General features: G+C 43.8%; 1 long non-coding RNA gene across 2 annotated transcripts; it reads right to left on the reverse strand.

Moving 5' to 3' along the window:
- Positions 1–6,916: 6,916 nt before the first annotated feature.
- LOC143442629 (uncharacterized) lies at positions 6,917–26,506 on the reverse strand. 2 transcript variants are annotated; one of them, XR_013110966.1, is made up of 6 exons: positions 26,325–26,506; positions 19,118–19,198; positions 16,298–16,372; positions 10,677–10,766; positions 10,311–10,462; positions 6,917–9,864 (listed from the first exon to the last, which is right to left on the reverse strand). It is a non-coding gene; the product is annotated as an uncharacterized LOC143442629 (long non-coding RNA). The 2 variants fall into 2 exon arrangements; XR_013110965.1 differs by having other exon boundaries at positions 6,917–10,462.
- Positions 26,507–27,062: the final 556 nt, after the last annotated feature.

Raw genomic sequence — 27,062 nt, forward strand, 5'->3', positions numbered from 1 at the left:
TGGGGATTAGTGAACCCGAGAAGGTTGATTTGACTGGGAGACAGAGTTGAGAAATACAAGGTTTGGATTTTGGATTCCACCGAAATGAACCCAAACGCCAGCCTTCCTTTCTCAATTACCCATCTATCACTCCCAGAGGTGTCAATGTTCAGCCACTTCCAAGTCCAGAACGTCCTTCAATTTTAGGGACAATTCCTGCAACTTTTTCTGTTCCGTCCAGGGCACAGCCTATCTGGGGAGCTTGCTCGCACGCAGATTCTGAGCTCCATCGACACAGTGCCTTGACGCAGCCTGACTTCCACGGTCCAGTTTGCCACCCAGCGTTATGGTCTGAATGTAGAATGTCCTCCACAGACTCATGCGTTTGAACATTTGACTTCCTGCCGGTGGTATTGTTTTTGGGAGGGTGTGGAATCTCTGGGAGGTAGAACCTGGCTGGAGGAAGTGGAAGCAGATCTTAGAAGGGGCAGACCTTCAGGGTTATAGTCTGGCACTGTGTGCTGGGGAGTTCTGTTTTGTTTTGTTTCTTTGTTTCTTAAATTGATGTAATCTGGGATCATCTGGGAAGACGGTAAGTAAACGTAGAGAACGCCCCCCACCAGACTAGCCTATGGGTGTGTCTGTGAGGCATTTTCTTTGCTAATGATTAATGTAAAAGGGTCCCGCCCACTGAAGGTGGGGCCACCCCTGGCTAGGTGTTCAGGTCTGGTACATAAGGAAGCCGACCGTGCAGACCATAGAGAACGAGCGAGTAAGCAATAGTCTTTCATGGTCTCTTCTTTAGCTCAGGTTCCTGCCTCTGACTTCCCTTCATGGTGGACTGGAACCTATAAATCGAAATAAATTCTTTCCTCCCTCAGTTGCTTTTTGTCATGGTATCTTATCACAGCGATGGGAAGCAAACCCGGACAGCCTGTTTTCTGTCCCATCTGTGCATCCTGGTCTGCTGAGATGTGAGCATGTGGCTTCATGCTTCTACTGTCCGGCTTCCTACAGTGATGGGCTGCATCCTTCAAATCGAAGCAAAGTAGATCTCTTTTCCAATCGGTGATTTTTACTTCCTTGTCCTCTTCCTCTTCTTCTCCCTTCCTTCATAGCAGAGACTGGCCTTGAATTCTGGATCCTTCTTTCTCTACCTCCCAAGTGCTGGGATAATACGTATGCACCACCAAGCCGGATTCTTGGTTGTGAGCCCAGTCTTTAATGGCCGAGCCATCTCTCTAGGCATCATGCCCAATTCTCAAATAGCATCTTGTCAGGTATTTGGTCAAAGTAATAAGAAAAAAGTAACTAATACACCATGTGAACTGGATTAAGACCCCGGGGGCTGCTTACTCAGGCTGTGTAAACCCAATTTTAAGAATCATTTCTCCAGGCTGTGATCCTGAGGTACATACTAGTACTGGTGGTAAGAATATCACTTGGACTCCATGGGGGTCTGGTCCAAGACCTCTTGGATTTCAAAGCACGAAGATGCACAAGTCCTTTATATAAAATGGCTTGGTATTTGTGTAAAATCCATACATATCCGGGACACACCTTTTCTCCAGATGCAGTGTATCAACATTTCCTAATATAGTACAAGTGTTCCTCTCGTTGTTCTGTACTGTTAGGAAGAGAGACAAGAAACACATATCCTTGTATATTCCTTACATCTTTTAAAGCAAGTATTTGCTGATTGTTGATTGGTTAGGGCTGACTGCACAGGGTCAGTGGCTGATGAACAGCCATGGCCTGTAGTTTTCTGAGTGCCACCAGATGGCCTAGCTACTCTCCCCCACCGCAGTGCCTTTTAGGCTTCCCCCACAATTCAGGCACTGAAGAGTTAATCCAGGGCCCAGTAGAGGGTCTCTGCGTCCCCGCACTTGCTGCTGAGGCATGCCTGTCTGATTGGCTGCTGCCTGTGATCACCATCCATCTTCATCTCTTCCTCTGTGTGTAATTCTGGCACTGAAGTACACACTAGTTCCTAGATGCATGGAGGGTGGTGGATATATGTGCATATGTGTGCACTTACCAGGGGTCAACCTTAGGTGATGTTCCTTGGGCACCACTAACTCTCTTTTTCTAGATGGGGTCTCTCATTGCCTTAGATCTTGCCATGCAGACTAGCTGGCTAATCACTGAGTCCCGGGGGTGGGGGGGGGGTCCTTCTGCATCTGCCTTCCCAGCAATGAAATTATACTTGGGACTTGTGAGACAGCACACCTGGCTTTTCTTTTAAAACTTCAGTTCTGAGGAGAGAATGCAGGTCCTCATACTTGCACCAAGGCAAAACACTTTACTTTGACATACAAACTGAGACACACACACACACACACACACACACACACACACACACACACACACACACAATCTGTACCTATTCTCCTTATACTTGACTGTTCATTCAATACAAACAGGACCCTTATCTCTGCCAGCCACAGGATTATTAAGATATCTCAAACTCATAAAACCAAAAGCAAGCTTGTTAAAATGGTGTGCACAGTAAAAGTTAATCATTCCAAGTAAAGCAGAGACTGGGAAGAAAAGATGTCCAGGATTCAGTGTGATGTTTGACAAGTGTTCACTTGTGCACTAACTATAGCAGAACTGGTGCAATGTAAGGGCAGGCATCTGAATTCTATAAGATCCCACATCTTCTCCCTGGAGAACCTGTCTCAGTAAGTGTAGGGTGGGGTCTGGGAATCTCTATTTTGCTTGATGGGTACATAGGCCTGGGCAGAGTTTGTATAGGCCTACGGGTAGGAACTTGCACTGTCTGCCGCTGTGTCTTCCTTCCACCACCTCAGCATTATAGATGAATAATTTTTTTTATGGCAGGGGGCTGGCCTGTACATCCTAAGATGCTTGGCAGCAGCCCTGGAGACACCAGAGGACCACTTCTAGTTGTGATGATGAAATGCACCTCCTGACATTGGTTGGCTTCTCTAGGAGGCAAAGGGTCCTCTGGTTAAAACATCAGGTGTGTTCTAGATTGCCAAGACAACTAAGAGACTCAATAGTCAACAGTCCAGAAGAGCCCATGACCCAATATATACAATAACATATGCAAAATCTCCAAGGCTCGCCTCTGCTGCTAAGTGCATCTGGGCTGGCTAATTGTATACACGAAAATCAAGGGTAGCTTTTAACTTATCTAAAAAGAGATAGCCTGGTCAAAGCCTATTTGAAGACTGCCATGTTTTAAAACTCAACATGACTTAAAACAGAATCCTGTAAGTTCCTTTGCTAAAATTCTTTCAGGATGTATTAAGCATAACAATAGCTTGCTACATGAAAACGGCTTTGAAAATCTTTAAAGTGTTCTAAAAGAAAAGGGATTTTTTTTTTTTTTTTTTTTTTTTTTTTGGCCAGGCATTAAATTGGATGTGAATATGACAGATCTCAAAGACTGTCAAAATAACGAATTTACATCATAAATGCAGCAGCCTTCTTTGTAAAGGCTCTCCCACCACTCAGGAAGGCATTTAATGGCGAGGAAGTTCAAAATGTCGCTGACTCCCACTGGTACAAGAGGGAAGCAATCCCCAGTAGAGTCGCCAGGCTTCAGATAATGTCTCCGCTTCTTTTTAAGTTAATAAACTGCACTCCTGTCAAATTGCAGATAAATGAAAGAGATGGCACCATTGTGGTCTCCCACATCTTGCTAAGAAAGATATCTCCCAATATTTCGGGAGGACCGGTATGCCCAAAAAAAAAATAAAATAAAATAAATAAATAATAAACTTGAAATAAATCCACCCTGCCGTGACTCTCCCGGATCAAAGACGATGGGATTTCCACAAAAGCGTTTGTCTGAAGTTTACCGTGCTTCTATCCGGATAACGGCTCATTAAGAAGCTTCTAATGCGTTTGATTGTTTCAAAGTTACCCATCTATATGAGTGCAAGATAGGTGCGGGTTGTACCCAAATGCTGAGAAGCCTTTGTGTCCTATAGACCTATGTCAATATAATATGTTCCAGAATAATCAGTAGGTAGGCACTGGGGAGGGGGCGGCTTCAAACGGCTCCCCTCTTTGATGGGTGGGTGGACAGCTTTCTGAAGTTACCTTTTAAAGAATCGTTAAGTCTGAACATTTTCAAATCGGGTGTCTTTTCTGTTTGACAGCATAGAGATGGTGGTCTTTCCGCTGCTCTTTCTTCTATATTAATAAGGGGGGGAGTAAAACAGAGGTTACAGCCCCCCCCAGTCTCTGTACCTGTACCTGTAACTAGATTCTTCAGGACAAGAAACATAGTCATTTACTTATACTCGTGGGTTTAATGTCTTTAACACAAACCCCTTCATTGTGAGGGGGTTGTTTTTCTTTCTTGAGATCCTCACGTGGGGTTGGAGAGATGGCTCTGTGTGGATGGAGAAAGCTTGCTGCTCTTCCAGAGAACCTAGATTTGGTGCCCATCAGCACCTTAGGTATCTCATAACAACCTGTTAACTTCAGGTCCAGGGGGTCTGACACCCTCTTCTGGCCTTTATGTGTATTTGTACACATATGTGCTGACACACACCACACATACACACACACACACACACACACACACACACACACACATCCTTTTTTTAAATATATATATAAAAAAATGATCATATTTGGGCAGACAGAGCGGGAAGGTGGCTGAGTCAACTCCATGGCTCTGGGTGTAGGCTTGCATGTCATCTAGTCTAAGTTTCCAGTAGTGCACGCTACATCAACAGTGAACAGGAGACAGAGGGCAGAAGGCAGAGAAGAGATCTTGCTGCTAGCATCCTTTGGAAGACATGGTGAAGGCAATGTGGATTGGAAGACCATGAAATCTGTCCTTAGCCTTGAGACAGCTCTGAATCTACTCTGTACTTGTTAGGTATTGAGTGTTCTGATGCCTGTTTTCATTTGCATACATAAATTAACGTACTTAAGCATCAGGGCCACCTTATGTGGCAGTGTTATCCTTTGTCCATATTAAAGGACTGTTGGGTTCCTGTGGTGGCATTGGGAGGGTTCATGCACCTTGAAGTGGAGTTGCCTAGAGGAAGTTTATTCTTGTTTTATTCCCGTCCCTGTGATAAAATACCCTGGACAAGCAGTTTATGGGGATAAGGGTTTGCTTTAACTTATAATTCTAGTTACAGTCCAGCATCTGGGGGAAATCAAGGTAGGACAATCAATCAGCTAGTCACATCACATCTGCAATCAGGACGGAAGCCACGGCCTTCCCTTTTGAGAATGCAAGGGCACACCAGAGGTCTAAGGCTATCATCAGACTACTTGATATTTGGGGTACTGAGACACACTCTGTTTGTGAATTCCTTTATATGTTCACAACTTAGACAGACTTCCCTTTATCTTCTTCACAAAAATGTCCTAATTGCATGCTATGTCATTGAAGTAGAAACACAAGAGGGTTACTTTTTCTTTATTGATCTAATAATACCATCACTTCTTAGCGGCTTCTGTTTTGTTATAATGCAGTAACATTAGGTTCTATTTACTAAGTGCTTGTGTGGCAAGCACTGCTATAAACATATGTGTTATACATATGAAGTTGTTCTATTAAATGTTTTCTACATGCATACATATATGAGCGAATTTAACCTGCTTTGCTATGTATATGATGATTGGCTGCTATTACAAAGGAGTCATTGAAATACATTGACATCAGGTAGTACAGCCAAGGTCATGTGACTTTAGATATAGGGAGATTAGATAGAAGCCAAGGTCATTTAGCATCTGTAGACACCAAACACTGACACTATTACTGATGCCAAGAAGCACTTGCTGACAGGAGCCTGGTATAGCTGTTCTCTGAGAGGTTCTACCAGCACCTAACCAATACAGTTACAGATGCTCACACTCGACCATTAGACTGAGCCCAGGGACCCCAATGGAAGAGCTAGGGGAAGGACTGAAGGAGTTGAAGGGGATTGCGATCCCATAAGAAGAATAATATCAACTAACTGGACCCCCCCACCCCCAGAGCTCCCAGGGACTAAACCACCAACCAAAGAATATACATGGAAGACTCCAGGGCTCCACTTACATGTATAGCACAGGATGGCCTTGACTTATATCAATGGGAGGGGAGGCCCTTGGTCCTGTAGATCCTTGATGCTCCAACATAGGGGGATGCTAGAGCGGTGAGGTGAGAGTGGGTGGGTGGGTAGAGGAGCACCCTCATAGAGGCAAAGGGGAGGAAGAAGAGGGGGAATGGGATGGGGGTTATAGAGGGGAAACTGGGAAGGGGGACAATATTTAAAATGTAAATGAATCAGATGATTCATTTAAAAAAAAAAAAAAAAGAAATGAAGTTAAGAGGCATCTAAGCAACACTGTGAAGCAAGCTACTTTTGCCCGAACATCACCTTTCACCTTTCGCCCTATTTATAGAAACACAGGGGCTTCTCCGACAGTTCATCTCCATGTGTTCCTTTGCATGGGACCCAGACACAGCCAACTAAGAAAACTTAGTCAGAGGCTACAGATGAAGACCATTGAACACATTTGTAGAAAGGGTCCCGGTGACTCGTATGTTGAAGTCACTGCCTAAAGGATAGGTTAGACCACAACATGGGGTGGCAAAGCAAGGATGAGCTGGCATTAGCCCAGCTGAGGATCTCCAAAGATGGGCAAGTAGCCGAGCAAAGAAGCCCTGTGTGCCACTCTGCCTTTCTGTATTTAAAAAAAAAAAAAAAAAAAAAAAAGGATAAAATTAAATGTGACTGAACATCCCCATATGCTAGAGGTGGGTAAAAAAAAATTGCCACTTTTCTGTTAGGGCAATTAAAACCACACATGCATAGCACCAAAATGTTCACACTGTACATCTAAGAACATAGTCATACAGAAGCACGTATGCACACAGATTTAGATATGTGTGCTCCTTGCAATATTTATGTGAAAATTTTGAACTCCCTAGATGTCCCTCCCCAAACTGAATGTTTCTTATATGTTGTAGATTCTGAATTGTCTTTATTCAACTGTGTATATTGAACATAGAAAATATGCTTATATATGTATATTTAGCATATGACATACTATGAGCCGTGACATATGACATGTAAAAGAATACTTAGCCAGAGAACACAATCCATACTACAATTAAGACAAAAGGGTAATCTACAGATTGATGCATGTGGAGCTAATGTTTTGGTAATTAAAATACAAACATTCACATAGAAGAAGGGGACAGAGGCTCGGCTGCTATCGCAAGATACCATAGACTGGTGGCTTAAACAGCAGGAAGTGATTCTTTCACGCATGGAGGCTGAAAACTCCCAGATTAAAGTGTCAGCTGACTTTTTTTTCCTGCTGAGGACTTTCTTCCCTGCTTATGGCCATCTTCTTGCTGTGTCTCACGTTATTTGCTTTTGTGTGTGTGTGTGTGTGTGTGTGTGTGTGTGTGTGTGTGTGTGTGCACTCTCGGGCCTGTGTGTGCTCAGACAGATCTCTGCTTCTTTGTTTATTTTCTTTTGAATTCCTGTCATCTCTTTTCCCCCCTTGAGACAGAGTCTCAGGCTGGTTTCAAACTCCATAGTTGTGAATGACCTTGAACTTCCAATCCTCCTGCCTCTACCTCCTGAGTGCTGGGACTACAGGCATGTCCTATCATGCCTGGCTTATGCAATGCTAGGCATGAAATCTGGGGCTTCATGTGTGTGTTAGGTAAACAGTCTATTGAAGTTCACCCATATTCTTTTATGGTCTTATTTATTGTTTATTTGTTTGTTTATTATTGAGACATCACCTCATTTAGTAACCAAGGCTAGCTTGGAGTTTCCTGGGAGTGTTAGGGTTACACCACCATACCCAACTTTCTTCCTCTCTTAAAGGTGCCCATCCTATGGGTTAGAACTCCACCCTATGACCCCATTTAATATTTTTCTAAAGCCCTATCTCCAGATACAGTTACATTTTGGGAAAGGTGTTCAGCATATGAATTTGAGGTCAAGGGGAGATTGAAACCAGTCCATAGGCAGATCACACTGTTGATAGCAACTCTAGCTAAGTGGTTGTTGCTATCTGTGGTTTGTGTAGAGGTTTGGGGGAAAAGTGTCTGCCATAAACTTGGGTGTTTAGACACCTGGTGCCCAGTTGGTGGCACTGTTTAGAACTGGGGAGAAGGGTGAGGCAGTGTAGTCCTGCTGGAAGAAGTGTGTCACTGGGGGCAGTGTTTGAGAGCATGTGGTCCTGCCTAACATAAAGCTTGCATTCTCTGCTTCATGCTTGTGGTAAAAGGTGATTTCTCAGCTTTCTGCTCTCTGCTGCCATGGCTGTCCCTCAATACCATGCTTCCTGACCGTCATAGACCAATACTCCTCTGGACCATAAACCAAGATGAACGCCTTCCTCCATACGTCGTTTTTGATCGTGGTGTTTTATCTCAGCAGAAGAAAATAAGCTAACACACAATGCCCATATGTTGAAGAATGGGTCCCCATTTGGTAAGTGAAGCCAATCACCAGGGACAATTGAGTCATGAGTGTTCTAACTTTACCCATGGATTAATCCCTAGGTGAATTCAGGGCTAAAGGGACTGTTAGGTGATGTGCCCAGGAAAGAGATAACCCCCTGTTATCTTTTGTTTTCTGGTTACTGTAAAGTGAACATCTGTATCCTACCACGTCTTCCCCCTACCATGCTCTGCCATGGTACCTATGGTAAAAGATGTGATCTCTCAGCTCCCACTCCTGCTGCCTGACCTTAGCACAGAGCTAGCCCACTCTGGACAAAGGTTTCTAAGACCATGAGCTAAATCTTTCCTCCTTTGAGTTTCTTTTCTTGGGTTTTTGTCAGTCACTGAACTGGCTGGTTTGCAGGAAGATGATGACAAAGGATTCTTGGGTCCTCTCTCAGCAAATCTTTTTGTAGCAAACATAATGTCTTTGAGGTAATAAGAAAAAAAAAATGTTTCTGAACATCAAACCTTTTGGCTACAAATGATTTTAATCCATTGTATTCAAATAAATCCTAAAGGCCTCACCGCTGGAAAGCCCACTGATCCCATCCCTCAATGTACAGAGTATTTTTACTACAAGTAGTAGCCCTATCTCTTGCTCTGGATGGCCTAAGACATGTCCCGGTCACAGAATCCCTGTGACCGATATCCCCAAATGTGTGTCTGGCCATGCATGATGGCCAGGACTTGGTGGATAGAACCCTTTCTGTAGCCACACCACTTAGAACTAGGCCCAAAGCACAATAAGGAAGGCTCCTGGTAACTTGATAACCAATGTTCAGGACTTTGTTCAGCAGGATCCTAGCAGGTCCCCAGCATGAAAGTCTGAGGGGAGAGAGAACGTCACCAGACTGGAAGGGGCTGAAACTGTGAAGCCAGACCATGAGGTGTGATTTCCAATTGGGTGGCCCAGACAGGGAGTCTCCACTTGCCTCTCGGCTCCATGTCCTCAAGCAGAGGAGCTCAGAGGGTCATCACCCACCGTGTCAGACCCAAGGACCCAGACACCATGATTCACTATTTGCTCTTCAGGTTTTTTGTCTTTCTGGAATCAGTCCTAGGGAACTGAACTGATTTTCAATATTGTCATCAGGCATACACCAGCCTAAGCAGGAGGCCTGCACATAGCCTCCTTGTGCTGGTCACATCAGGTACTACTTCAGGCAAATTCTTTGTCTCTATTATTTCAAAAGACTCAACAGCTTCCAGGTAGAAACAGAAGGCTCGGTTGCACCTGCAGACGCTTAAAGAACTCTCTCTCTTGTTTGCTGTGGTGTCCCTGGTGGTTCTCACAGTATCTGGCAATAGGATCCATGTGTCGGGAAAGAATTGTGGCAACACAGACATTAAAACCATGTAGTCTAAGAGAAGGTTCAAGTCACAGTATGGGTGGCAGGCACCAGCTCTCATCAGCTCAGCCTGGGGGACTCCTGGAGGGGGGATACGTGAGCAACAGTATCATTAGATGCTTCCAGGGGCAAAGAGGAGGTACAGAGGACCTCACACCTCAGACCTTGAGGTACGAGTTGGTGCTCAATGTATTCTGGGTGATTAAAGAAAGGACATCATGAGCTAGTGTGGATGAAAGTGGTTTTCGAACCATAGGGAAACTTCCTGAGACTGAGCTCTTTGGTCGTTACCACCTTCTCTGCTTCCTAGACCCACAGCTAGATGACACTCTGCAGCTTTGCCTGCTGGTGAGCTACAGCAGAAGCAAGACACACAGCCTGGCTGTGGGGACCTCCAGGTAGCCAGGTTTGAAGCGAGCACAGCCTTGAGGTGGAGGGAGAGTGCCTTGCATCTTCATTTGGTTGAAGCCAGTTGCTAAAAGGCTGCACGAGCCTGCTTTGACTTCATGTCAAGAAGTGATAACTACCTTGTTCTCCTTTTCTTGGGGGTTACTTAGCAACTGGTGCCATCTTGATGAGCATGCAGTAGCAGAGGTAATTCACGTTGCAGATTCAAGAGGTTCCTAGAGGTTGTGCAGTGAGTCCAGGGTCCAGAAGCATGGTGCGGGAGTCCTAGACACTATTCATAAGCAGAGAAGGTAACTCAAAAAGCCTTTTAGAATGGAAAGCTTATAAACCTGTAGCTCTGACCGTGGTCCTAGCAGTCCAAATGGCCCCCATGAAGACAGAAGGAAGACATGCTTAAGAGAATGACTATGGATGGATTTCAGCTTGACTGGGGCAGAGGACATTGACAAGAAGGCATCAGTCGAAGACCAACAGGAAATACTTACTAGCTCTAGGGATCCAGCCATGGGATTTGATCTTAAGGATTCTAAGATGAGTTGCTAACATGATTCCAAATCAGGGAACAGCCAAAGGACCTGGGAAGAAAGGGAGTTCCAAAGGTTAGAGGGTACCTAGTTCTGCACGCTTGCTTGGTAAATTTGCTACAAATGCCTGGTTCGATTTTAAGGTCCTAAAAACAATGTTTTCAGGATAGTGCCTTTGTTCCTCTTGAAGTAAATACACAGCTTCCCAAGACCAAGCCGTGCCAAGGTCTTTGCAGTTTTGTTTCCCTCGGTCCTAATAGTCTAGCCCGCCAAGGACATGCGATGGACCCTAATAACCAAGCTTTATACAGCATCTGGCAAAAGCACTCATAAAATCCAGGGAGATTACATGGCCTGGGAAATGGTGCAATTAGTTAGATTTATAACCAGCTGACAGATTGTACCCAAAGGATGCTGATAAACAGGATATAGAATCTGCTAAATGGAAACCTTCAGGAATGAGACAGATATCGTCAATAAGTAGGAGTGGGCTGTGTGCCTGATAACAGGGGACCGTTGGGACAGAGGCCAAATGGAGAGCCTGTGTATCGATTACCAGATGTGCTCATTGCCAGAGTCCCAGGTAGAGTATACAGTCTACAACCTACATAACTGTATACAGCTGTTCCAGCTGTTGGGTTGTGGTTCTGGTGTTGACATAGCTTCAATCGTTCAGGAGAAGCTTTAAAAAACAATCCAGTGTTGGCCACTAATTCAAAGGTAAAATTAAAAAAAAAACATAAAATATTATGCAGTCCAAACACAGCACATCTGCAGGCTGTGTTTGGCAGCTGGGTCATCAATATGTGAACTCTGACCCCAGAAAGATTTTCAGTAGCACAGGGCTGTGTCATGTGTCCACTTCTATTCAACATGTTTATCAATGACTTGGATTAAACTCTAGAAAATACGAGAATCAAATTGATTATTGATCCAAAGCCAGAGAGACAGCTGGACGGCCAACTCTGGATTCTCAATCACTTCAAGAGACAGAGACTAGGGCTGAGTTATGCAAGAAGAGCTCTGGGGTAAACAAATGTTAGATCATGTCCTTGGGCAGGGTGTGGGGGACAGGGACTGATCCATACAAGAACACATGACTTAGCAAGACCACGTGGTAAGGGAGGAAATGCTGTAGAGTTTTTGTTGCCCACAGATCTGCAAACACACATCGGTGTGATGTGGTTGCCAAGATGAGAAGGAATTTTCAGCTTAACCAGGGGGAACAGATCCCATTCTGTTGGGGCCAGCGGCAGCTGGAGCTTTGCCCTTGGTTCTGGGAAAGCTCTGAGGTGGATGACTGAGAGATTTGTAACAAGGAGGGCAAAGGGTTTGAACACTATTCAAATGGAGAGTGAGCCTAAAGCTGTTAGGACTTCCTCCTCCCTTAGAGAGCAGAAGTCCTGGCATGTAACTCAAGGGCTCTGACTTCTGGAGAGTTTCAAATGGATGTCTCAGATAACACCAAAGAAGAAGGAGGAGAAGAAAAAAACCTACCAAGAGCCAGAGTTTAGTCAACCCTTTGACACTGCACAAGTGTGTCTTAGATTTGGGGAAGGACTGTCCCCAACCCACCCCTGAAGACAGAAAGTAGGGAGCAGCAGGAGGTGGGTCATCTTCAGCCAAGAGCAGGATGGAAGGGATCTGACTGCTAAATGGGTGGCCATCAGAGACACAGGGGACACAGCTAATAGGATGCAGAAAGGCCCAGGTGAGATTTAGCTGTGACTTTTTTTTTTTTTTTTTTTTTAATAACCACTGAAACTAAACAGCCACGTTCAAACTTCTAACTTTGGCTGGTAAGGAACAGCATATCAAAGGAAGTTAGGAGGAGGGAGCCAAGGCCAGTGGGGACTTAGGAGAAGTCAACATGACAAACCATAGTTTCAAAGGTGGGGTTTCTCCACCGAGGGCCTCAGGAGACATCTCATCTTTTTCTACCTCATGTAGCTCAAGGAGCCACACCTCCACAAAGATGATTTTTCTCACCAAGTCATGAGAACACTCTCCATCCTAAAATGTAAGAGATCGTTCTTCCCTCAGAATAGACTGGGATCTCTGCACAAAGCATTGAAATACAACACTGTCTGGAAGAAAAGTCCATTCTAGTGTCACAGAAGGAAGGGGGGGGGGATCTCAGAATGCCAGTGATGGCCTGCAGTCCCAGAGGTCGATGTCTGCTCTAGACATAGACAAACACAAGAACCCCTGAGGCATAGAACCCCAGCTACAGATCAACTTCCAGTTTGTTGCTACTTCATAACACTTCACACCAAATGTCCTGCTATAAAACAAATGGCCTTTCCATTAAGAACTAACATTATACTTGGTATGATAGTACATATCTGTAATCTGTGGAGCACCCAGGAGGCTGAAGAAGGAGTTTCTTGAGTCTAAGGCTGGCTTTGGTGTATACAATGAGTTGGAGGTCAGCCTGGGCTAATGAGTGAGACCTTTTCTCAGACACAGACAGACAGACAACTAAATTGTACATCATAAACATGAACATTGACTTTGTCCATCATAGACAGTCCCAGTTAGCAATGCAGTGATGTATGCTCATAGCAGGCATGGGCTAGCCTGTAGGCTAGGGACAATTTCTGTGGCTACACCATTAATGGGACCTTCAACCAGAGATGGAGTGTCGCTACAGTTGTACACATCACCATCGTCATCATTTTCCTAGGTTCAAGACCATCTCATTCCACTTCTGTCCTAAGCAGGCTGAAGCCTGGCTTATCATTGTGATAGATGGCCTCCTGGGTGGTACCCAGTTATCCCTGGATTCTGATAGTCACATCCATGCGTACATCGGATGGGGCCAATGTGAATGAGGATGACTCACTGGTAAGTAAGATATTACAGAAATGACAAGTGGGACTCTCCAGGCAAGGTCATCAAAATACTCCTTGTTTTGTCTTGGCTGTGTCTCGGCCCACTCCAGGCACACCAGTCGCCACGTTGTAAAGACAAAGCAGGCCTCTGGAGAGAGCCACATCATGAGGGACTGAGGCATCCTGCCAACCCATGAAGTGGAAGCAGATCCTGAGGACTGAATTGAGTCCGTAGTCACATGCTGTCCCACTTGGCCTCATGGGCTCTATCTCATGTGGGACCCTGACCCAGGCCACTGAGCTACGCTTCTCTGGAATTCATGGCCCAGGGAAATCAGAAAAGATAATAGTGTTTATTGTTATTTAACTTGCTCTGCTTTGGAGTGATTGGTTACATAGCATAATTCCACTTATGCATCCCCAGTAAATGCTTGATGAATGGAACCAATAATGAGCAGGCAACAGATGAATATATCTGATTACACCTGGACATAACCCAGTAGCCACTGCGGCTCAGATCTTTCAAAAGACAAAACTGCCCATGCCTTACACAACGCACCCCAATTCCATTCTACAACAGAGAAAGATGAGCGAGAGTTCAACATGACTCTCACTCCACCTGCAAGACTTACTTCCCCTCAAGCCCATCAGGAAAGACGTTTTTCCCAGAATCCAGATGCCTGAAGCTCATTTCAAATCCTAACCTCATACATGTTCTTTGCCCATTCGGAAAATTCTTCCACAATTTCTCTATTGGGTGCTTTCTGCTCATATTTCAGAAAACATGAGCTACAAAAATTCCTGCTGTGAACAGAGGAATCCTTACAAATATTCAAGGGATCCCTGAACCCCTGTCCACATGGTAGAATAGTGTACAATCACTGGATGGGATACGGCATGGCTTGGAATCTAGTTCTAACAGGTGTTAGAGCGCTTGTTAGTGTGAACAAGGCCCCGGGTTCCATCCCCAGCACTATGGAGATAGGAGGGGAGGAAGGAGAAAGAGGGGCAATGGGTACCGCCAAAAGCAATTCATGGCATGGCAAGGAAATATGTTCATAATAATGAACTGTTGGTTAAAACAGGAAGGCAGCTCTCATGGGCATGAGTAGATGACTTAGTTGGTGGTGTGCTTGCTGTACAAGTGTGAGGACCAGGGTTCAGATCCCCGGTACTCAGGTCAAGGACAGGCTGCCTGTAATCCCAGCACTTGGGGAGGTGGAGACAAAGGACCATACTAGCTGGCAAGACTAGCAGATGTGGTGAGCTCTGGGTTTAGCCAAAGACCTAGATAGATAGATAGATAGATAGACAGACAGACAGACAGACAGACAGACAGATAGATAGATGGATAAAGGAAAACAGCTTCTAAGAGAGCAGACCTACATGAGCAAATATATTACAAGTCCTTATTATTATTTACATTACTAAGTATGTTGTCATTGTGTATATAAATACATGAATGATAAAATACACCCCCATGCACAGCCAGACAGATGTAAACAGACTGAGAGGCAGCAGCTGGTCCTCCGAATGTGTGGGATTTGCATGTGTATATTCAATCAATTGGGGGAAAACATTTGGGGGGGAAAATCATGTCTGTATGGAGCACCAAAAGGACCCTTTTTATTATTCTTGTTCCTCAGACAATATAATACAGCAACTATTTACATAGCATCCATATTGTATCAGAGATTATAAGTGATCTGGACATGTTTAAAGTACACACCAGAAAGGGCCAGGTTATATGCTTATATTATATCATTTATATGAGATATGTGCTTCCTGGATTTGAGGATACACAGGAATAAGGTGTTATAGATCCAAATCCACATGCTCAGTAAGAGATACCTGTGTTCAGAAAATGCCATTGGTTTTTTTTTTTTTTTTCTCAGATAAGACAATATGGTTAATTCTTTAAGAGTAGTTTTTGGTGTGTTGGTGTTTGGGGTTTGGGGTTTGGGATTTGGTGTGTGTGTGTGTGTGTGTGTGTGTGTGTGTGTGTGTGTGTGTGTGTGTTTGCATTCTGCAATACCCAAGTCTGTCCACTGTGCATGCACTTATTGCTTATAATCAGCATAAACTCAGATTGTTTTTCCCTAGAGTAAAACATATGGCCAACTGCCCCAGCTCCAGGAGGGACCCTGTTCAGGGAGGCTGGAAGAACAAAGGAGTACTCGTGCCCCTGATCCTTGTGATCCTCCACAGTCACAGAATAAAGCCTAACAGGGAGCAGGGACCTGGCTAGGCTCCCACCGGCATGTGGCCCAGGGACCAGCATCTGGAATGGAAGGTCAGAGCCTTTTCCTTCCAACACAGCGGGAGTGGGATGGACCAGAGGTTGGGAGAGTAGGAAGAAAACACAGAGATACAAAACTAGGTCATCAGGAAGTTGGGGAAATAAACAAGGGGTTCCTGTGGAGGGGAGGGTCCCTTTGATCCCAGGATGGGAATAGAAGAGATCAACTCTGGGAAGAGTGACCTGGTCTCTGTGACATCCTTGATCCTCAGCAGGCTGACTCAGTTAGAGCCTTAGAAACACACAGTAAGGAAGCCCTCTCTGTCTCTCTGTCTTTCTCTCTCTCCCTCTCTCCCCCCTCTCTCCCTCTCTCTCCCCTTCCCCCTCTCCCTCCCCCTCTCCCCTCTCTCTCTTTCCTCACCTAATTTAGCACAGCCCAGCCACTGACACTCCCCACTGCCTACTCCTTGTCTGATGGCCCACCACACAGTCCTGAATGATGCCCTTACCTGATACCAGCCACAGGAGTACCCTTTCTTCAGTTTTGCTACATGACTGGATCTCCGCAAAGTGTGTTTACATCTCTGTCATTCAGAACAGAGTAGTCTACATTAGACTTTGCTGTTTCAAAATAAGTATAAAAGATTAAATTGTACTAAACATAGCCCGAAGTGTGCTGTCTTATCCGTGAGTAGGTATATGGTGACTAACTGTATTCACACTGTTGGGCAAGTTAGCGACTATTGTTCCCTTCTTTCCTACCTTCCATACTGAAATACTGTCTCCATCAAACACAGACTTCTCACTTCCCACTGTCTACAGATTGTGAAAGCTGCCACTGGTGGTTTCTTCTTCTTCTTCTTCTTCTTCTTCTTCTTCTTCTTCTTCTTCTTCTTCTTCTTCTTCTTCTTCTTCTTCTTCTTCTCCCCCTTCTCCTTCTCCTTCTCCTTCTCTCCTCCTCCTCCTTCTTCTTCTCCTTCTCTCCTCCTCCTCTTCCTCCTTCTCCTTCTCCTTCTCCTTCTCCTTCTCTCCTCCTCCTCCTCCTTCTCCTTCTCTCCTCCTCCTCTTCCTCCTTCTTCTTCTCCTTCTTCTCCTCCCCCTTTTTCCTTCTCCCCCTCTTCTTTTCCTCTTCCTTTTCCTCCTCTTTCCTCCTCCTCCTCCTCCTCCTCCTCCTCCTCCTCCTCCTCCTCCTTCTTCTTCTTCTTCTTGTCTTCCTCCTCCCCTTCCTCCTCTTCTCCTCTTCTCCTTCCCCTGCCTCCTCCTCCTTCTTTCCCCCCTCTATGAATTTGGCTATTCCAGAGACCTTATATAAGTATACTCCTACAGCATGTGTCCTTTTGAGGCTGACTTGTCTCATTTAGAATAATGCCCTCATGGTTCACCTATATTGGAGCATGGGTCAGAATTTCCTTACTTCTCAAAAGCTGAACAACATTCCACTTTTTATACAGACTGCAACTTGTCTATGCCTTCATCTCTTGCTCAACACCTGAGTTGTTTCCATCTTTAGTTTGCAGCATTATTTATAATGCTGCTGCTGCTGCTGTGTGTGTGTGTGTGTGTGTGTGTGTGTGAGAGAGAGAGAGAGAGAGAGAGAGAGAGAGAGAGAGAGAGAGAGATTTTGACTATAGAAAATTACATCAGTTACTTTTTCCATTGATGTTACAAAGTCCCTGAGAAAGGCAAACTAAGGAAGGAAGAAGGAAAGGATAGAAGGGGAGGGATGGGAGAAAGAAAAGAGGATGAAAATAAAGATGAAAAGAAGGAAGGAGGGAGAAAGAGGAAGACAGAAGGAAGAAAGGAAGGAAGAAAGGGTTAATTTTGGCTCATAGTCTGAGGGTACAGCCCATCATTGTGGGTAGTGTTATTTTGTTTTGTTTCAGAACTCCATGCTTTTCCATTGTGGGGATCCCTAGCCCAAGGAAGATCTGAGAAAAGGACATCCCTGCCCATGCCTCCTGAAGGCATCTGAAACAAAATCAGTGGATATAGTTTTGTCTTATTGAACATTTACTGAAGTAGACAGAAAAAAATATCAGCCCCAAAAGTCCACACTCAATCCATAGCACCCAAGAACATGTTGCCTAATGCAGGAAAGACAGTCAGAATGACTAGATTAGGAACTTTGAAAGGAAACTATTCTGTACGACCTGAGCAGCCCAAGATCATCACACAGCCCTTAAAGGAAGATGGGGAGATGGCTCAATCGGCAGAGTCCTCGCCATGCAAGCATGAGGACTTGAGTTTGACACACCCCACCCCAAGAATCTACATTTAAAAAGCCAGGTGTGGTGGCACACCCTTGTAATGCCAGTGTTAGGTAGGCAGAGACAGGTGTATCCCTCAGGCTTGTTGGCCACTCCATCCAGCCTATTAGACTAATCCAGGCCAAAGGGGACTCCTTGCTTCAACAAGCTAGGCATCTGAGGAATGATGCCAAGGCTGGCTCTGTTTGGTGCTGAGAGGAGTCTGTCCCAGAGAATTCAGGTCATTTTGACATCCTAGCATCTCTAGGTGTTGGGCAGAACTTACAGCTAAGTTTTCCTGATGTGGCTATCATACACAGAAAACCGTTACTTTTATTTTTATGTAATCTTGCCTTTCCCTAACACGCCTGTATCCCATTTGTCCCTTGAGAGCAGTAGTATGGCTTTTAGATGCACAGAGTCACAACTATGTTTAAGCTAAGTCCAGAATGATGTGGGGGTGGGGAGGGGAGAGGGTGGCACAGGGGAGGAAACAGCCTGCCCCTGTCTATTTTTACTCTTCTGGAGTTGGATTGACAAATCATCAAATTGAGAATAATCAGCCCAGACTATCCATTTCCTTCTGAGACTTCTCAACATAAGAAACCACAGCGGGGTGGAAGTCATCCAGCAGGCACAAAAGGAAGGGAAGGAGCTTTGAAATTAAACAAACAAAGGTCTGAAGTTTCTGCCCAGGTACGTACAGCTGTGTGACTCTGGGACTAGGCTGTTGGGGGAGACATCATGTTCTCCTCTGTCAAAAGCGGGCAACACTACAGTGTCTCCGTCATGTTAGGCTACAAGGACCTAGTAAAAGTCCCTGTAGCAAAGTAACAGGGACAGGCTGTCCAACCCTTTGCCATTGCAACATGGTGTTGTCATCTATAAATGTGTTGGGTCATACTCATGATTATTCTTGGACGTATGACCTGATAGGTTGCAGGCTGGACATGTCCGATAGTCAGTCAACACTTTGCTTGGAAATCAACCAATGGGATGCCAGACTGAGCTCAAGTGAACTGGATACTTTGTTCATAAAACGGGGCAGCAAAGGGCTAGACTCTGAACTTTTGCCTTACTGACCTGTCAGCTCCTGGTATGTATCTCTCTTTCACATCCTGAAGATTTGACACTCATAGTGACTCAGGGTAAGACTAGATTCAGCTGTAGAGAGAAAAGACCAGAAGCAACAAGAATGAAATAGAAACAAAATAGCATTAAAGTATATATCGCCTATACCTTCCCATGCCCTCTTGCTTTAGGTTTCCTGGTTACAACCAACTCTGGTATGAAAATACTAAATGAAAAAGCCCAGAAACAAGGAATGCATAAATCCTAAATTGTACATTATTCTGGATAGCGTGGTGAAATCTCAGGCTCTCCCACTCTTTTAACCCCTGGAATGTGAACTGTCCCCTCTTCAGGATCTACACTGTATGTATATTCTACCCTCCTGGTACGCACTATCACATCCGCTGTCACAGTACGGTTGCAGGACCTTTCCTGCCCATTGTATTTGCAGTGGAGCTCTGTGATTGGGCAGTAGAAGAGGTAGGTGGAGCTAGGAGTTGGGAGGAGGAAGGAAGGGAAAAGGAAAAAGGAGGAGAAGGGAGAGGAGAAGCAAGATGGAGGCAGACATGCACGTCTCTAGGAGTCTCGGGTAGTTATTCATGTCAAAAGGTTAGATATTGAGTTAACAATTCTAATTGTGTGGGCATCTTGTGTATTGAACATTTGCTAATATAGAAATCTATTTGGTTAGTTTTAAGAATTAAGAGTCTTATTTCTACCGGATACCGTGAGGATGGCAGTTATTATCTGGGGTTGAGCCGAGCACTATGAGAGTGGCAGAGTTGGCCCAAGAGCCATGCTTACAGCCCTGGGCTCCACGGAGCTGACCTGCAGAGACAACAGTCACACCAACGTTTCATGGATCCCAGGCCGGCGCTCCTGGCCAGCTTGGGCTGCCTTTAGAGGGGGAACGTGGCAGAGGCCAGGGAGCTGGCCGGAGCTGTGCCACTCCCCTTTTTCTAACACCTCCCACTACACAGTATCACAGTGCTTATATCACTACCCCTACACTATCCCCTGTGGGTCACCTCATTGGCTTCTCACTTAGATCACATTGTTTCACCTGAGAACTGGGAGCACTGTGAGTATAAGAAGTTTTGAGAGAGAGAGAGAAACCACACTCACATAACTTTTATAGTCTGTTTTTATCACCATTTTATTTTATCACTCATTATTATCAATTTCTTTTTTTTTAACTTTTAAAAGATTTATTTATTATGAATACAGGATTCTGCCTGCGTGTATGCCTACATGCCAGAAGAGGGCATCAGATCCCAGTATAGATGGTTATGAGCCACCGTGAGGTTGCTGGGAATTGCACTCAGAACCTCTGGAAGAACATCCAGTGCTCTTAACCTCTGAGCCATGTCTCCAGCCCTATTATCAACTTCTTACTGTGCTTAATTTATAAAAACTTACTATAAGCATGTATGTTACAGGACAAAGCATAATACAGGACGTATAGGATTCAGTAATAATCATGGTTTCAGAGGGTCTCTTGACACGTATATCCTACAGATATTCAGGGATCACTGCATGGGGACTTATTTCTCACATGGAAAACTCTGGTAGGTGGCCTATGGTGGTTGCTTTTGCTTGTCCTCTTGACACAGTCTAGGATTGTGTGGGAAGGGAGTCTCAGTGAAGGATGATCTGGGTTGGTAGACATATCTGTGGGGGATCACCTTGATGGTTGTAGAGGGAAGATCTATTCATTGTGGGTAGCAATCCCTAGGCAAGATCCTAGGTTGTATAAGAGTGAAAAGTTGAGCTGAACAAAGCATGCTTGTATTCATTCATTGCTCTGTATTCTTATATTCTTTTACATTGTATTTATTTACTATGGGTGTGTGAGCACGTTTCACAGAGCAACATGTGGAGGTCAGAGGACAACCTATGAGAGCCAGTTGTCTCCTTCCACCTGTAGCAGACACCTTTACCCACTGAGCTATCGCTCTAGCCCTGCTTTCTCTTCTTGGCTGTGGTTCTAATGAGTCTAGCTGCTTCAGTTTCCTGCTGCCCTGACTTCCCGGCAATGATGGACTGTGACCTGATGTCTACCCCGACTCCAAGCTGTACTTTAGGTGCCAGACCCCCTTTCTTTTATCCTTAAGTTGCATTTCTCAGGCTATTGTATCACAGCAGCAGAAACATAAGTAATACAGTGATCCAGAGACTGCTGGTTTCAAGACAACCAGGCCTCCAGGCTGATGCTGCTTCCTCCTCCTCCTTGTCTTTTTCCTCTTCCTCTCCTTCTTCCTCTCCTTCTCTTCCTCTTCTTCTTTCTCCTTTCCCTCCTCCCCTCCCTCTTCTTCCTTTTTTTTCTCCTCCTTCTTCTTCTGACACAGTCTCACTTTGTAACCTTGGCTGGCCTGGAACTCACTATATAAACCAGGCTGAACTCAGAGATCCATTTGCCTCTGCCTCCAAATTAAAGGTATGCTCTAAAACATATGACTACGAGCTTCTGTGTATTCTCATTCCATCATTTATCTGATAGCTAACATAGTGTTCAGTTGAAACAATTATGTTATATCCATAAAGTCAAAAAGACAACAGGACCATAGCCTCCTTTTTAAAGATACTTACTGGCTGGGCATGGTGGTGAAACACACCTTTAATCCCAGCACTTTCAAGGTAGAGGCGGGAGGATTTTTGTGAGTTTGAGGCCAGCTTGGTCTACGTAGTGAGTTTTAGGACAGCCAGGACTCTATAGAAAACTTTGTCTCAACAAATAAATAAATGAACAAACAGCAACAACAAAATTATTTATAAGACACTTGCAGGGAGTTGCCCACAGCACTTCTGTCTGCTCATGGGAATTTTGTCATACAGTTTCACTCAACCACTAAAGAGACTGGGAAGCAGCATGTCCATCTTAAACAATCATGTACACAACTAAAATGTGTTAAAGCCTGGGAGTGCAGCTTGGTGATACAGCACTTCTTTAGTAAGTCCAAGGCTCTGGATTCAATCTCCATCAACGAAAAACAAACAACAATAAAATTTGTCAAAAAATCCACTTGAAATTCACTGGCCATCTGCTGTAGTGACCTCATGGCCCGCTTCCTTGCTCTCTCGGTGATCTGTTTACACAGGAGATGAAGGGTTGCCTCCACAAGGTCGTAGAACATTTATTTCATGTTGGGATTACACACTTTAGTGTGATCATGATCACTCTGTCCTAAAGAATTATCTAGGTGCAGCAGCTCACAACTGTCATTCTAGAACCTGGGTAGCCTAGGCAGGAGGCTTGCTATGAGTTTGAGACCAGACCGAGCTTCATAGTGAGACTGTCTAAAAAAATAAGGAGAAGAAGGAGAAAAAAAATAATGAATATAAATTAATACAATGAGGACAAGGATGTTGTTTGACTTAATATGCAATCGTGTTCCCTTGCTTATTTAGTATAACTTACAACATAGTCAACATGCAACAACTCGGTGACATGGTGACTTTAAAGGAACCCCGCTAGCTCTTCCTATGGACCTATAAAGTCCCTTCCCTTCTTCTCTCCTCCTCTCCCTCTCCACATACACATTCAGAAGAAATAAACATAAACTGCTATGACATACATGGAGATGAAAATTATTATGCTGAACAAAAGAACTTGAGAAAAGATTATTATAGGATTTTTTTTTGTGAATCTAAATTCTAGGAAATGCAAACGAACTTATAGTGGCCAGATAACAGATTTGTGATTGCATGGGGACCATGAGGGATGGGGGCAGAGAAGAAGGAAAATTGAACATAAAGGCACATAAGGAAATCTGTGGGATGATAGACATGTAGTGTCCAGGGTTACCGACGTACATTTAAATATGAGCAATTTATCATCTGCCATTTTACTTAATAAGATTCTAGTAATACATTTATTATAATAATATAAAAGAATTGCTGTGAATGCTCAAAATATTAGCATATCAAATACAGGAAAAAATAGTAAAGTAATAAGCTTTACTTAGCAAAGAGGGCAGCCTAAAAATGTGGCTCTAGGCACATGGCTTGGCATATTAACAGACTTAAAGTCACCACTGGATCTTAGTAAATGAAAATAAAATATTGAATAAATGTAACATCAACAAATGAGTAGTATGCAGGAATCTTCTTTCATCTAATAATTTAAAAAGTTATTACTTTTCATAAGTAAATAATTCAAATCTGTACTGGCTGGCTTTGTATGTCAACTTGACACAAGGTGGAGTTCTCACAGAGAAAGGAGCCTCCCTTGAGGAAATGCCTCCATGAGATCCAGTGTAAGGCATTTTCTCAATCACTGATCAAGGGAGGAGGGCCCAGCCCCTTGTGGGTGGTGCCATCCCTGGGCTGATAGTCTTGGGTTCTATAAGAAAGCAAGCTGAGCAAGCCAGGGGAAGCAAGCCAGTAAGCAGCATCCCTCCATGGCCTCTGCATCAGCTCCTGCCTCCAAGTTCTTACCCTGTGTGAGTTCCAGTCCTGACTTCCTTTAGTGATGAACAGCAATGTGGAAGTGTAAGCTGAATAAACCCTTTCCTCCCCAACTTGCTTCTTGGTCATGATGTTTTGTGCAGGAATAGAAACCCTGACTAAGACAATACCTAATGTAGAAAGATTGTATTTTCCATTAAAATGGGCTGGTACAATGGCTCATTGATTAAGAGCACCTGCTGCTCTTGTAGAGGCCTTGGGTCTGGTTCCCAGGACCCACACAGTGGCTCACTCCGATCTCTAACTCCAGTTCCAAGGGTTCTGATGTCTTCTTCTGGCTTCTAAGGGCACCAGACACATATGTGATACACATACATAAATGTAGGCAAAACATATCAATAAAAAAAATCAACAAAGATTAAATAGTAAGTGATATAAAGATTGTTTCCATTCCTGCTTCATGCATCTACTCTATGTTGCAAAGGTGATCTGGGCCAACGGAATACGTAAGAAGCATATCAACAGGGTTGGCAAGGGTGAGTTATGACAGACACAAAATCCCTGAAAATTACATGGACACTACTGAAAAGGGAGAATTTCTCGATATGGAATATTTTGGTATGAGTACAAACGTACGAGCAGCTATGTTGAATAAATCTTGTCACAGTGGCAGGAATCGTTAAGTAGCAGGTGTACATTAAAAGCTGGCTCTATCAGCTTATCAGTGTTTTTTTTTTTTTAAAAATGAATTCTATTTTATGAATCACAATACCACCTATGCATAATTGAAATATAAAAGACAATAGCGTAGTCCACTCAACTGTAACTGTGGGTTCTGCATTGTAGGTTCAACCCATCTTAGATGGATAATAAGAAGTATTTTTCTTCAGAACTATGTCTCAAACTTAGGTTCCTGGCGCTCCATGAATGGCCCGACCCCTGTGTGCATATGAGCAGCAAGTAGACTTGCTAGGTTATTAAAAAAAAAAAAAAAAAAAAAAAAAAAAAACCAGGGACATGAAGCTGGGAGCACACATAATGGGGTGTGGGTGTAGGGGAAGTTGGGTATGAGTGGTGGGGGTGGGTGGATATGATTAAAAACAGTATTCATATATATGGCATCCTAAAATAATACACACATATTTTTTAAAAGAACAGATTTTGAAAATACTGTGAAGAAAAGGAATATTTTAGTGACTTTAATTTTATATGTTAAATAAATACCAAATTTAAGAAGAATCATAACAGCATCGAACTCTTATTCTCTAAACAATACAGTAACTTTCTATAGCATTTACCTTGTATTATGAATTACATGTCGTCTAAAGTCAACTTAAAGCACACAAGAGGGTGTGTACACAGGACATATGAGAATGCATGCGGTCCTGGTAGGATCTTTGTCAAACTGACACATAGAAACCTCAGTTGAGAAGATACCTACACCTGTAGGGTGTTTTTTTTGATTGATGATTAATGTGGAAGGGCCCAGCCCACTATGGGTGGTGCCACCCCTAAGCAGTCTTAGGGGATCAACACCAGGTGTTGATAGTGTTGCAGAAAATGTGCACCATAGCTTCACCACCTAGATGTTTATAACCTAAGACTGCTTCTCACCAAGATGAGCTAAGTCTGTTTCCTGGATCTATCTGTATCCATAAACCCTGCCTCCTTGTTTATCTGTCTGTAATGACCCTGTCTCTGTGTTCAGTTGTGTGTAATAACTCCACCTTCATATTCTACTATATATAATAAACACTCTGTGCTTCCAACGTGTGTTAGTGGCATTTTTTGTAAGTTTGTTTTGCAGTTTTCTTCTTAACCCATCTGGCTCCCAAATAATTGAGACTGGACTATTATACTTACTTAACAATCTTTAAGGGCACAACAACTGAGCAGCATTACTCAATTTTGATTCTCTAAGCTAATCTGGCTACCTCCCAGTCAAAATCCTAGTGATACATCTGCTTAGACAGAGTAATCAGTCCTTAATAATCCTGCATCACCAAGGTCTGTCAGATGATTCTGGGCCAGAAGGCTGAAGATTTGATACTCCAACGTTCGGTAGTATAGGGGCTTTTCAGGTGTTCAGAGGTCTCTATAAATTGGCTAAGTTTTAGAAGCTATGCTTTGTGCTTCCCACAATTATAGTTAACTCAGTCATTCTGGATTTCTGACGGGGTTGAAAACTTATAGCTATTTACCTTGAGAGAAAAGATTTGAGTGGATGGTCGTCAGCTGACATTCATCCTAAAGCCAGGTTCAGAACTAAATGTTTTAGTTAGGATAGATGACAGAGGTGCTGGTTAGTCAACAAAAGGATGGATGGGGTATTAGGGCTATCTTGTACCTCACTGGTACAAATTGGCATAATTATGCTCTAATTGTATTTTGAGAGAAAAGTTTCATTTTAACAGGAAGGGTGATGTGCAGGAGGAGCTAAGGTAGGAGGAGTACTGAGAGGAAGAAAAGGAGTAAGAAGAGGAGAAGAAGAAGGAGAGGAGAAGCTAGGTGATGAAAGAGAGAAAGAGGGGGGAGACAGGGAGGCAGATATTCATGTATCTCCACCAGTCAAAGATAGTTGTTATATCTAGGTTGGTCAGTGGGTTACACCTCTGATTGAACAATTCCAAACTTATAACGCTTATGATTAACATTATTTAAAAAAATGTATAAATGCAAAAAGGAAAAGGGGGCATGGGATAGGGGTTTTCTAAGGGGGGGGGGAATGGGGAAAGGGGATGGCATCTGAAGTGTAAATAAAATATCTAATAAAAAAAATAATGCTTGAAAAAAAAATCCTAGTGATACTTGCATTTTAGTGTTGATCTAGCTTTCTGAGCTCCAGGTCTTTTCTCATAGTGTCTCCATGGCGAATCCCCACTTGTTCTCTCTCCTGGCCCTCCCTTGGCTGAGAGGAAGTCCTGCCCTATTCTCTCCCCTGCTCAGTCATTGGCTAATCAGTTTCTTTATTGCTCAATCATGGAATAATTGGAGAGCAATGTTTACACAACATTGAGACAGGAGATTCTCAGAATAAGGATTGCAACCACACATGGGAGCACAGAAATCAACATTGGAATAATACAAAGAGAATCTTTATACAGCGTACAGCATTTATTCATACAAAGGTCCTGCAGTTTCTCCACCAGAAAGCCCAGTCCACCTGATCCCAGCATACTCTGAGAGTCTCTGTTTGTTTGTTTGTTTGTTTGTTTGTTTGTTTGTTTTCTTTCCCTCAAAGCCAGGTCTGTTCTAGGAATGGTGAAGGATGACATAATTGTTAATCATTAATTCATTAAGACGTTTGCTGAAGTTTTGGCAGATTCTGAAATTTAGGATTCACAGAAAAGACAGAACCCTTGCCTTTCATAGCCTTAGAAGCAGAGCTTCTCAGTGAACAGCACCCAGAGCCAGGACTGTGGTTTCTAACACAGTTTCTCAATGCAAGGATGCAAGGATCCAAGGATCCGTGGAGAAAGGGTGGCTTCTAGGATTTGGGCAAAGGATAGATGAGCCTAGAATGTCTCTTCCAGTGCCAAAGGACAAAGTT

This window comes from Arvicanthis niloticus, chromosome 6, assembly GCF_011762505.2.
Source record: "Arvicanthis niloticus isolate mArvNil1 chromosome 6, mArvNil1.pat.X, whole genome shotgun sequence".
NCBI classification, from domain to species: Eukaryota; Metazoa; Chordata; class Mammalia; order Rodentia; family Muridae; genus Arvicanthis; species Arvicanthis niloticus.